The sequence below is a fragment of the Beta vulgaris genome, chromosome 7 (genome assembly GCF_026745355.1).
Source record: "Beta vulgaris subsp. vulgaris cultivar EL10 chromosome 7, EL10.2, whole genome shotgun sequence".
In the NCBI taxonomy this organism is placed as follows: Eukaryota; Viridiplantae; Streptophyta; class Magnoliopsida; order Caryophyllales; family Amaranthaceae; genus Beta; species Beta vulgaris.
The window spans coordinates 52,654,380-52,666,764 of NC_079208.1; positions in this window are offsets into that span (position 1 = coordinate 52,654,380).

Genomic DNA, 12,385 nt, shown 5'->3' on the forward strand with positions numbered 1-12,385 from the left:
TAAAAATATCATGCATGAAATCAGTGATGATGCTTATGAAGAGAGACAATGAAATTATCAATCTTGATTGTAGAGCTGTGCTTATAAAGTATTTCTAATTTGACTGCAAAGAGTGGAAGATATTATCTAATAAGCATATAGCTATTCAATTATTTTCAGTTTCCACGTTAGCAAAATATAAATTACTAAATTAAAGTTGTTCAAAGAAAAACCTGCTTGAAGCCACATGTTTAGTATAACAGTGTCTTTTTCTCGTAGGATCGATCTAACTACCATGCAAGTGATTTTTTGGATGTATGAATAATGCGTACAGTCCCAATCTCTGTGTAATTCCAAGAGACAGCTTTCGGAAGCATGTAGCCATGTTATCAATCAACATCACAATGTACTGAACATTGAACAACAACAACAACAAAATTATTTTTTGCCAAAAAGTTCACCGAGTAAATATCCCAAATAGTGATAAGCACCTAAAATCTAACAGAAGATCCATCGATATTTTTGAGAGTAATTTACCAATGCTAGAGCCCATCAAAGAAGACGATATGTTAACCTAACCTCCTTATGCACAGTAGACAGTAGCGTTTCATTTATCATTGTTGAATCCCATTGATCACCACACGCGAGTGTTCCACATTGGAAAAAGAGGAGAGACTAAACCACTTTATAAAATTAAGAGTTACTCCTCCTATTACCAGTTGGTTTTAGGAGACATTTGAAAATGTAGTAATTGCCAAATGTATCCTAGTTATATGGTAACTGTTGAATCCCATTGATCACCACATGTGAGTCTCCCACATTGGAGAAAAAGGAGTTACTCCTCTTAAAACTTCCCTAACCCAGACCCATTTCATATAATCTGAAAATGTGGTCACGAAGTAACAAGAAACAAACACTAATGATCCACTTTTGTGCGATGTAATAGCGAGATTATGGGTCTCCAATTCCAAATAACTAACAACTATCATTAAGACTAACAGCCTGAATAGTGAATAGTACTACTAGCAGAATGTCACTTATACAGAGCAAGAATCCTTTTGCTACCCCACAAGTTCAAGTAGAATTTGTTGTCTTTCGGTTCTTTAGTTGTCATCATCCAGTATACTTTCTTTAGACTTCAAAAAAGGAAGTAAAAAAGCACACAACCACAGAAAGTTACGAGCGAGAAACTAGTATTGTACATTTGTACCATATAAAACTGTTCTAAGATAAAATTAAAAAATCTGCATGGAATTATAGAACAGAATTGTTTAGAAAAAAAGACAACAGAAAAAGGACAATTGAATAAGAGACATGTACAGTTATATTTACTAAATATGGTAGTTCATTACCCCTTGTTTGATAATTTAATATGGCATAGACTTCAAATAAACACAGGCCACAGACAAGTAAACAGGACAGAACACTTCGCCTTCGGGAAGGTCAGTCGTCAGCAATGCACCTGATCATCTAAAGCCTTACTTCCCATAATATTCCAAGTTCCAACAAAAGATATGTTATTTTTTTGTGGGTCAGTCACAATGAAGAATGTTAGTGAAGTACTAGTAGAATATCTTCCTCTTGGAAGATTTTCTTCTTTGTTTTCTTGTAGATAAATCATAACTCTAGTACTTCATACTATAATTGTAACCTGTGTAATACACAGGTTAATATTTGACATGAAATTAATATATTCCATTGTTGCTTACATATAATTCTTCAAGTAAAACAATTGCAAGTTGTTAAAATAATACAATTTGACTGAAAAATAATATTAGCATCTTATTAGAAAAAAGTTTAACATCATAGAAATATTATCTCTACCTCCATCCTATATTAATCACAACAATTTCATTAACATCTTTATCAATACACAACATTGACCATTAATATGTCTATATATCTATTAGTAAACATTATAAAAAATTGATTTGTTGAGAATATATACTCAAAGATCATAGAACATCTTATAGACTAACAATTTTAAAAGAATGAAAAAAGAATTATGGTCAAGGTGAGACATGTAAATAATGCCAAAGTCACATTGTTGCAATTGATACGAGAGGAATGGAGTATCTATTTCTCATATTATTAGAAGATTCTTATTTATTATGAATACATGATTTATATGAGGTGGCTAAAAAAAGGAACAAAAAAGGTGGTTAGTTAACCATTTTTTTTTAAAAGGTGGTTTCTTAAAAAAAAAAATTGGTTATAAAAAATAATTTCTGACAAATTTTCCAAATATTATATATGGTTAACAACTTAATGGTATCAAATATTTTCAATTATGCTAAATCTAGTTTCATTCAATCACAAAGTCTTATAAAAGACCGTCTCACGTTAGCACTAACGTGAGACGAGTCAGTTTTTCCTCCAATTCTTAGCCTCGGCCTTTATTTATGGTTTTATGGTTGATAATTGTGATTCTGGCTATTAGTTACTATTTTCCGATAAATAGTTATGATATTTGAGTACTTAGTTATTATTGTTTTTTACACAGAAAATGCACAAAACTCAGATTATCTCCTGCAATTTCACTACCTTGAATCTCTCCAATGGCGAAAATGTTGAAGAAATTTCAATACTTCTTAAACACAACAACTGGGAAATATTGATGGGTTCTTCAAACATCACTAAAAAGCTAAACCCATATATTATTCAATATGTTCTTCATCATAATCAGTTTTTTGATCCAACTAAACTTCTGGATTTCTTCAAGGTCACATTCTCAATTGGGTATTCATCAATATTTGTTTTTTTTCTCAATTTTGGTTGTTCTTCTTTGATATAGTGATCAATGTTTGTAAGAAAAAGAGTTTCTTGATTGAAACTGCTAATGTGTTCTTGTGTGTTAGAGATGGTGATTTTTGCCCTAGTTTAGTTTGTCGCAATTCTTTGTTGTCTGACTTATTGAAGAAGAGCATGATGGATTTGTTTTGGATGGTTTATGATAGAATTAGTGCATTAGTTTTTTTTTTGAGAGAGACATAATTATTTATGCGTGATATTGAAGTTATGGCCAATAAAATGCATTATAATTTGATTTTTATGATATAACTAATATACTTCAGCGTTTAACTAATATATTCTAGCGACTAACTAATATACTTCAACGACTAACTAATATACTTCAACGACTAACTAATTCATCCAAAATCAATTTAAGGCTAGCATAACTAATAGGTGCAAGCGCTTAACTAATTTTACTGTTGGTTTGATGCACGCGCGTAATGTCAGCATGACATCAGCGGTTTCACGTTAACACTAACGTGAGACCGTCTCTCCAAAAACGGACTCTCATTCAATATAGGGACACTTAGCACTCGAAAAAATGTCAGGTGTCAATTCCTAGGTAAATTTATTCGGGTTTATATAATACTCCTTCCATCCCAAAATATAGTTCATGTTTCTATTTTGGGAGTCAAACTTTAAAAACTTTGACCAAATATTCTCACTAATGTATATACAAAAACATACTTATGTGGGGTCTTGTTAGATTCGCCACGATGTATACCTTCATAATATCAACACTTTATATTTTTACTAATACGAAATAGAAGATATAGTAGGTTAAGGTTACATCTTGAAGACCCTATAAAGAGAAACATGAACTATATTTTAGGACGGAGAGAGTATATAATTAGATTAGATAGGAGAGTGTTAAAGGCGTGCATTCTCAATAAGTTCTAAAAAGTTAAAATAAAGTTTCAATTACTTCTAATAATTATAAAATAAGCTTTATTAAGTTCAATATGGTCCAATAATTTCAGATATTATTCGCCGGAGCGAGAAAGTAGAGTATCTACGCCGGGAAGGAATACTAGTCAAAGAGTATCAATAGAGAAAATGGCATAAGAAAGTCTTCGCTTCATTCCTATTTCCTATCTCCCTTCCTCTACTAGACTCGATCGAGGAAAAGAAAGAGAACTTTTGATAAGTGATTTATGTACTTGCTTATTACTCCCTTTGACTATCAAAAAGCTTAATAATACATCGCTCCCCCTTTCCCAAAATAATTTCCACAAACTATATTGGCCCAAATTTTTGAGAAAGTGAAAAGGTAGAGGTGAAGAGGGTGGGTATGTATAGTGCCTAATGGTAGAGAAGAAAGAACTAGAGAAAGAATTTGCTAAAAGGGATATATGGCAAATAATTAGGGACACCCAAAAAAACCTAAGGCAATAAATTTAGGACTGAGGCAAAAAAAAAACATTGAAATCTAAAATCTAGATATTGAAACAAATTCAATAAGATCATTTAAAGTTCCAAATAATAACTTGTAATGTAGGTCCGACTTCCGAGTAAGTATATTAGGAGTAAATGCTAATGAACTCAGCTATAAAGGTAAACTAATAGAAGACGGTTTTTACTATCTCGGTTTCTTTTTACTTAGGCTGAGTGTTATTCTTACCAACACATTACTTTCACTATTAATATCTTTAAAAATAAATAAAAATTATAAAAGTGGATATTTGAATAATATATATATATATATATATATATATATATATATATTTAGACAAATTTGACAGCATCCCACATGATTGCATTTATCTTTATACTTCTCCATTCCTTTTAGAATATTTTCTTATCTGAAAGTTTCAAATTAACTGCAACATTACCTTATTTGATAATATCTCTCTCCTATTATATGAGTCCTGCTTTTTATCTATTTCTATCATTTTTCCTCTTTAATTGAGTTTATTAACAAAAAAATATATTAATAAAATATATTTCAATTATTATACTTCCTCTGTTTTTTTTTTTTTACATGTTACACTTTCCTTAAATGGATTGGTGCAAAATACACGTTACACTTTTTTTTTTCCAAATTGGTACTTTTTAACCTGTTAAATTACCAACTTACCCTTATAACATTTAATCAAAATTAAACCTATTTAATTTAACCTAAATTAACAATTAACCACCATCCCTCTTCCACCACCCTAGCAGTCCAACCCCTTCCCCACCACTGCAGCAGTCCCCTTCCCCACCATCGCACCCCACCCGACCCGTCTAAAACTCCACCCCATCCGCCGGAAACCCCACTAGACCCGCCGAAAACCCCACCCAGCCACCGAGAGCTCCACCCCACCCAGCCATCGAAAACCCCACCTACCCCTTGAAAACCTTACCTCACGCACCGAAAACCCCACCCCAACCTCGAAAACATCACCCCACCCGCCGAAAACCCAGTCGTGCGACTACAAGGGAAGGAGAATGGGAGGGGGTTGCGCGTTCAGCAAGGGAAGGGGAGGGTGTCGGTGGTCGATTTGGTGGCGTCGGTGGTCGAATTGGTCTTGTGGTGGTCGCAGCGGTGGCGCATTGGTGTGGCCCGGTGGTGGTGGTGCCCCACTCTTACTTTCTCTTAAACCCTCATCAAATTTTGCCTAGATAAACGAATTTTTTAAAAGTGTAACATTTAAAAAAACGGAAAAAGTAGGACGGATGAAATATATAATAAACAGATGATGGTTAAGATGAAATATGTGAGTAGCGTCAAAGTATAAAGTGCAAAGATTTTTTTTTAAAAAAGAATGGTCTAAGCCTATGTTTAGTTCACCTGAAATTTTCTGATCTGAACTTATCTGATCTGATCTGATCTGAACTTATTTTTTCTGATCTGATCTGATCTGATCTGATTACATGATCTTGTCTTTTAGATTTCTCTCAATATATAAGAAAAAATATAGTCATGTGGGGTCTTGTTTGATTCGTCTCAATGAGTACTTTATTAATATTCAATTATTATAATTTTTACTAATATGTAATGAAAGATATAATGATTTTTAAATATAAGCATGATCTGAACTAATCTGATCTGAACTTATTTTTTCTGATCTGATTAGATCTGAAATAAGCAAAAATAAGGTGAACTGAACATAGCCTCAATAATACCATCTCTTCTAACATAATGGAATAGATGGGTCCATTTTTCACGTGACTGACATATATAAGTGGACCACCGCCACGTGAGGACAAGCTATTGGCTGAATTCAAGGACTACGTGTCAACAAACATGCCAGAAATCCAACTAATCATGTGAGGTAACACGTGTCTAACACTAGTCACGTACTCACGTTGACTTATATTGTATTGGGCAGGTGACATCTTGTTGTAAGAGCTTATTATGGAGTGCTTAAACTTTCCCTTAAATTATACATTCTTCTCCATTCTCTGTTTTGGGTTACTTGGGAAACCTTTTACATTCCAGAAATAAGTCTATACCAGGTTTTGTTGGCAATTTGCAAATTTAATAAATTTTAGGACCTCCAACGACCCACTTGCACTAGCACTGAAAGGAAGCTTACTGAGTAAATCAGCAAATGTAACCATCGCTACAAAAATATAATCTACTCCCCGAATATATGCCATCCTTTTTTTATATTTAGGGTTTATCCAATTCACTAATGTTGTCTTAAATAAATATGATATGAAAATCTAGTGATCCATAATAATTTTAACTTTTGAAAAAGATTTATTCTACAATCATGTATAAGTTACCTTTTTATGTCCTATGTGACCATAATAGAATGACCATTGTTATGTATTTAAGTTACAATTCATGAGAGGATAACTAAAAATACCAAAACACCAGCTTAACAACAAAAAAAAAAAATCAGAGTTTGGATACACAACAATAATTATCATGGATAGGACAACATGAGATTTTGTGTGTTTTTCTTTAAAAGCATCTTACTAGAACACATTTTATCTAATTTTGTGTACTCTCTTTGTTTTTCAAAGGTTCCTATGGTACATATTGACAGCTAACATAGTTACATAATGGATTATTAGCAAAAGTAATACTTACTCCATAACATAATAACTACAACAAATGAGTATAATAACTACAACAAATGAGTATTATTTATGAGGTAAAAAATATTCATTTGTTGTAGTTATTATGTTAAGGAGGGAGTAACATTTTGATAATTCAAAAATACACAATAAACCAAATCAAATTTCACTTGAATGTTTATTTTTTCATAAACATTAATTACGAAATCTTTCTATTTCGAAATACTTGGCACACTTCTCCAGGCACGATCGCCAACGTATAACTTTAACTATAAATATCTCTAATTCCCTAACTGTAAAAATTATAAAAGGTTGCAATCGTAAAAATATGTATCAAGACAAATCTAATAAAATCCCATAAGACTCTATTTTTCCATATGTACAAATCACAAATTACGATCAAACGAAAGTGTATGAATAGTGCAAAAGTCAATTGTGTCATCTATTTTGGAACCTAGGTAGTTACTATATCAGTTTCTTAATAGCAACAATATAGTTATTAATTTGCCAAAATCTTTAAATCTAGACTAGAATTTAATTAGTTATACCAAACACTTCAAATAATATAAAAATTGTTTATATTAGTTGTTTGTGTAAAAGTGTTTAGTAAATAGTTATTAGCTTATTGTTACTTTATTGAGTGAAATGGTCAATAAGGATATTGACATAATATATTGGTGAAGTCTTTTTGGTAAAGGATGGTACATTTGAACAACTTTAAAATATATTAGTCATTACACAATGAAAATTCATAAGTCTCTCTTTCAAAAAGCTTCTATTAGTAGCATATTCAAAATTACTTTTTTGGGTTCAAACCTGTATTTCAATTCTCTATTAACCAAACACTCTCATCGGATATTTTGACTAGTCAAACATTTCTATTCATCTAACCTCTCTTTTTACTCCAAAACTCTCTCAACCAAACACCCCGCCAACTTATAAACCTCATATTCTTGAAGTAGAAATACTCAATTATTATCCTTTTGAAACATGGGACGTTTAACCATTAGTTGTTAACTATCAATTGTAGGTTTTTACACTAGTTTGATTTTACGAGTTATTCATATTGATTTTTGTATTAAATTTTCGCAATTCACTAATTACAAAATCTCACATAAGATTATCTTATAATAAATTATTGTAGGAGGGGATCACACTAAAAATAAATTTGTCAAAAATAATCTTTTATAAGCAACATTTTGTCACAAACAACCTTTCAAAACTTTTTAGCCACAGGAAATTTGGTTGAACCTAGTGACATCAATTTGGTGTTGACCAACATTCTCCAGCATTGACTCTATTAAGGACTCGAAAAATTGGAGAAAAGCAACCTTTTTACAATGGCTTTTTTTTTTACTATAACAAGCTTTTGTAAATTGGTTTGCAAATATAAAACTTAAACTAAAATATTTACTTACCTAGTTTTCAAACGCTAACCAAGCCGTTTCCAACGTTGAGGTGAAGGTGACACTTGTCCCTTTTGAAATTGGCAATTCAAGTATTTCTCATGACTAACATAATACTTCCTCCGTTTCAAAATAGATGATACATTTTGACTAAAACGCTTGTCGATGCACTACTTTGACTACTAATATCTTTAATTATGTATTAGAGTAAAGTATAAAATTTTGATTTTCTGAAAATATACATTAAGACAAATCCAACAACATATTACATTATAACATTTGATTTTACCTAATAGTAAATAATGCATGGTCAAACCTCATTCATGAATAGTGGAAAAGTCAAAATGTATCATCTATTTTGAAACGGAGGAAGTATATGTTTCCCTCTATAATTTCTCCTAATTTTTTGCAATATATGCATTAATGGACATCAGGGTTTTTCCCCCAAAATTTTCAATTGACTAGTATGCAGCAAATGATCAATAGTTAGGCTGTAGAGTATTTTTATATTTATTTTCATTTTTTTTTTTATTATAATACTGTAGAGGAAAAAGGAGGGAAAAATGGTGTAGATAGAAAAAAAGGGTTATGTAATATACAAGCACGGGTAATCGTTGCAAATGGCTTAGTGAACACCACAATATTAGGTAGGGTTTCGTCTCCGAAAAAATATAGTTTAACGTTTTTACTCGCAAAAAAAGTTATAAAAAGTTGTTTTTGACAAAAAAAAAAGTCATTATAAAAGGTTGTTTCTGGCAAATTTTCAATTGAGTGAATGCTTGAAAATATTGGTCAACGCCGAAATGACGTAATTAAGTTTCTTTTGACAATTTTTTTAGGTTTAAGGTGTCTTTTGATAAAACAAATTGAAAAGGTTGTTTCTCAAGAAAGCTGCTTATAAAAGATTGAATCTTATAAATTTTCCTAAAGTAAATCCCCACCTATTGAGCTAGCTTAAAAAACTTCTACTACCACTAAGGGTTTGTTCTCTCCAGCTTATTTTCAGTTCAGTTCAGCTTAGTTCAGTTCAGTTCAATTCAGCTCAGTTCAGTTCAGCTCTGGATAATGCTTTTACTCTCACATATCACTATTTATTTCAGTTCAGTTCAATTCAGTTCAGTTCAGTTGTTTTATGCCAAAGAGAACAGGCCCTAAGAGAACAAACCTTGAATATGACCAACACAAAGACTAGACATGAATTCTATTATTCCTCGAATGAAGGAACATATCACAACCTAAAACTTACAGGCAACATGAACATAAGAAAGTGGCTAAGAGAATCAAACAAAAAAAGTCATTTCTGGACCCAATTTTGTCATAAACCTTGATGAAAGTTTGAAAGCTCCACCAAAATTCGGCTCATTAAAATCATCCAAACAAGCCCACCAGACTTCACAAGTTTGACCTCAAATTTGACAATTCTTCTTTGAGGATCTAATTTGAATAGTCTACGAGTGCCAAAAATTGTTGTTCTCTCTTTCTTTAGCTTATAGCCTTATATCAACCAATCAAGCAGCCCTTAAAGGCATAAAATTCAGGTTCTATAAATATGTGCTCAACTAGATAATCTAATTGGCAGACACAAATCTCAGGCCCTCAGCTACAGAACCAACTTAGAAATATGTGTATCCAAGTGTTGCTATTGTAGAGATTGTCAACTTAGAAAATAAAAGGAAAAAAAAGCACTAAAGTTTAAGAAAGCCACGTATGTAGCTCCACATTAATAATGTTATAACCCAGATTAAGCTATGTGTAAGATATTCTGTGGTTTAAATAAAGCCTTAAAAAACAGAGCCTAATTACAGATAAATTAGCACATAACCAATAATATGAAGCAAGAAGAAAACCAAGTAATAAATAAAACCATGGATTGTCACTGAAATCGGGACCCGTTTAACCTGGAACTTCCTTTAAAACTCCAATGAATTCATCTCGAGATGCAAGAGATAGAAAGTGTAAGAAAAAGGAAGAGAGCATGAAATTAGAAGAAGAAAGAATTCACACCCACCAAGAAAGAAATATGTAGACTTTTCTTAGGCAAACGGGAAATCAAATGCATGTGACAACTACTAGATGTACGTATGTATATAGTATAAGATTTTGGGAACCTAACTTATAACTAAAAACAGCAAAAAATGAGCTAAACTTTCCTGAAACGGAATTTCCACTAGCACAATGAAAGACCATGATGTGGAACTTTATCCTCCATGGAAGTGGCCATAATTATTATTGGCCTAAAACTTTGACCCTCTTTCCATTGGATCTTTCGCAGTAAAAAATATATAGATTTACTGCCACTAGCTTGCTCAATTAAAAAAACTAAGCAGAATCAGTTTACAATTTACGTGGCAAGCAGTACATCATGTAGACAAAAGCTTAGAATATGTTACTTCCATTTTGCCAAGAGAGGCCTAAAAAGTAGTAAAATCAGGAGATCAAGAGGTCACCTTGTGGGGTCTTTGATGATCATGGCCCGGATTTGATGGGAAACGTAGTTCCTGATTTAGTAGTGATTAGAGCTGTAAAATTAGGCAACTCAGGATTGGAGCATTGCCTACCAGAATTAGGGGAGTGAGTTTAGCACTGTAAATAATTAGATCAATACTAAATTTGATTCTTTTTTAAAATAGATGAAATTACAAAAATTTTACAGGTGAATATAGCAAATTGGGTAGTTTATTTATTTATTTTTTTAACAAATTTTACACATATTTCTTTAAAAGTTTACACTCATGTGACTCATAAAGTTCCATTATATCCTATTAAGGCCCTATTTTTTTAGGGTGAAATGAACTAAGTAAACTTCGCTGAAGTAAGCTGAACTGTAATGAACTAAGCTGAGTTGAACTAATGTAAAACCGTGAAGGAAACTAGCTGAACTGAAGTGAGCTGAATTGAAGTGAGCCAAATTGAAATCTTTCCAAGAGAACAGGGCCTAAAAAAAATGCACCTATATTATCATGCAAAAGATTGGTGTGAGTGTCATTATAAATTAAAAAGGATTCTTTTTATTATCTTTGGCTACCCACTTTTAGAAATTTTACTACCATCTGATTATTAACTTAAATATTTCACAACTTTTGATTGAATTCAGGCCAAAATTTCGTTGGATGGACCTATCTTTTAAGTTCTTTCTTCGATACCTCACTATCTTCTATCTACATTGCACTTTTTTTACTTCTCCTTCCTATTTACCAATCTTTTTCCCTCTTCTTTAATCATCCTTCACTTTACTTAAAAAGATTAAACCACCTCCCTTGTACTATCACTGGGATTTTTAATACTTATTCATTATATCTTTCCACCTTATCTCCTATTTCCGAACTTTTCCTCTATTCCCTTCACTCTTCAGAGTGAGTGTGCCATTGAAATCCAGCTTTCACATTGAACTCAAACAATGCAAGAAATCGAATATTTGTCTTTCTAGTTCATAGAATTTACCAGCAATAAACATTCTTTATGAGTTATCCTTGGTGAGTATTTGATTGGGAGGAAAACTTTTTCCCAAAAAGTGATATTTCCATTTAGTAGGGGAAAGTATTTTCCTTCCGAGACAAAAGAAAACCACATGTTACTCTCTATTCTTCACCTTCCTCTTTCCTTCCTCCCATCCATTTTCTTCCTCTTTCATTTCAAGTCTAGTTTTTCTCAAACTTTTCAGGTAATAAACAAAACAAAGGAAAATTATAACATATTGTGTTTTCCCTTGATATATTCCGTGGAAATAAACGGAGCCTTAGTCTTACCTTCAACTTTGCCATAAAGATGCCACAATCCCTACTGGGTAATTTCACTTTTAGATTGGATAGAGGAAGAATGAAGCATATCAACCTAAGAAAAAAACTATGCATGGAGTTTATTGATGAAAAAGAGATTTTTCTCTAATGTCCCATATTAATCAAAATCGTCAAAGTTAGAAATCGTACTTGTAGGAGCAATGAATCTCCTTGTGCTATCCCTAGTTCCCTAACCTAATTTTTGGAGAAGTGAAAGAAATATGAAGTTGTGTTAATTGTTTGAAGATAAAGGTACTGCAAGAACTTATTATAAAGAACAGTCAAAAGGGGGAAAACAATTTGGAGGGTAGGGGTGTAAGAAATCAGCAAGCGGATCCTACCAACAAATTTTGGCCGGAATTCAACCAAAAGGTAGTGAAAAATTTGGTTTAACAATCAAAAGCAAGAAACAAAAAATAA